A 1746-nucleotide genomic window follows, 5' to 3' on the forward strand; every position below is an offset into this window, starting at 1 on the left:
TTCATCGAAAGTAGAAGACAAATGGACTATTTCATTTCTTCATTCTTTCACCATTGACATAACACGGGAAAACCAAATATGCATAAATAAGACCCTCCAGGACAATCTCTAGCTAATCTTAACCTTTAATCCATGCTTCATGTAGAGGATGACAGAACAATTGGGGGATATTTTATTCCCTTCGATCACCTCGACTTTAAAATTATGGATTATAGTAGCAGCAACTGTCTTCATCTGTGAGAAAGCCACTTGTATGAGGGCTCGTGTTTGTTCGTCTTACGCTCGGAAATCCATCTTTCTGGCTTGAATTCGAGGCAATCCTTTCCCCGTATTGACTCCATATCGCATACAAAGAGAACATCACCTTCAGTTTTGAATGAACAAAATGGCCACCTGGAAGGATGCCTGCCTGTAGAGGCTCCTTATGCTGAAATGGAACTGGTGGATTAAACAGCCTTAGGGATTCACACATTGCTGCATGCAAGTAAACCAGCTTGCCAAGTTCTTGAATTTGGAAAACTCTCAGTTTTTTGGCTTCTTCTGCTGGTATTGCTGATAAGGGTTCGTCTCTGATCTTTCTTTCCACTTCTGGATGGGTTGACACGAGCCACAGAAACCATTTGAGGCCCGAGCTAGTCGTGTCTCGCCCTGCAATCATTAAATTCAGTATGGTGTTTCTCAAGAACTTATTGTCTCTTTTCAAATCTTGATTCTCAATCTCTTCAGTACTGATGTAAGATTTTGGCAAATCAGCAGCACATTTTTCATTATTTCTTGATTTCATTTCATCCCTTTTCATTGATATGTATTTTCCTATGATACTGTCCAAGACTTCCCAAGCTTTCATCAATTTTTGTGCTAAGCCGAACCCCATTTTCCTTTGAAATGTCCATAGGATTTCTGGCAACCATTTCTCATGAAAATGGCTTCTTCTGCATCATCCATGGCTTTTGAAAATGTAACATCTGGAAATTCAATTGATAAACATCCAGGATCATAACCTGTGACCAAAATGTATGTTGTATCAAATGTTAATCTTTGGAACAAATCCTGCAAATCAATCACTTGGCTATTCTTGCATACAATTTCAAGAACCGGGATTAGGCCTTTTTCCACCTTTTCGTGTATCGTTTTCACCTTGAACCAATGAAAACGAGGATGATTAATCAACTTGTGCGTGGATTTTCTCTGACTCTTCCATGATTCGCCGTCCGAATTAAAAACCCCATCTCCCAAAACATCAAAAATATCTCTAAATTTAGGCCCCTTCGGGAAATTCTGAAAATTGGCACTCATGATATGGTGCACATTGGCAGGATCAACAGTTAGAAGCATTTCCATGTTTACAAACCAGGGACCTATGAACCTAAAAGTACCGTCCTTAGTTTTCCTCAAAACCTCAGTGCAACAATCGTGAATCCGTCCAATGTTAAACAGAAGTGTTGGCAGCATACCGAGCAGTGGCCAGTTAACAACAAGCTCGTTGTAATTCCAAAAACCCCGAAGACAAAGAAACCATAGGACTGCTAAGCAAACCTCAAAATACCCCACTAGTGTCATTCTACCATAAACTAGTCGAATGCTGAATGTAGAAATTGTTGGGGAATACACCGATTATGTACATATTATATTCACAAAAGCATACCATTTATTTGCATGAAATTGAATTGTAGTTTCGACTTACCGAAATAAAATTTGAGAAGCAAAACAATAATAATTACCTAATCCGAATGCATAAATATAGAT

General features: G+C 38.8%; 1 pseudogene; it reads right to left on the reverse strand.

Annotated features, from left to right (window-relative positions):
• Positions 1–6: 6 nt before the first annotated feature.
• On the reverse strand, positions 7–1736 carry LOC111390880 (annotated as a pseudogene).
• Between the last annotated feature and the right edge of the window lie 10 nt (positions 1737–1746).

The sequence above is a fragment of the Olea europaea genome, unplaced genomic scaffold (genome assembly GCF_002742605.1).
Source record: "Olea europaea var. sylvestris unplaced genomic scaffold, O_europaea_v1 scaffold723, whole genome shotgun sequence".
In the NCBI taxonomy this organism is placed as follows: domain Eukaryota; kingdom Viridiplantae; phylum Streptophyta; class Magnoliopsida; order Lamiales; family Oleaceae; genus Olea; species Olea europaea.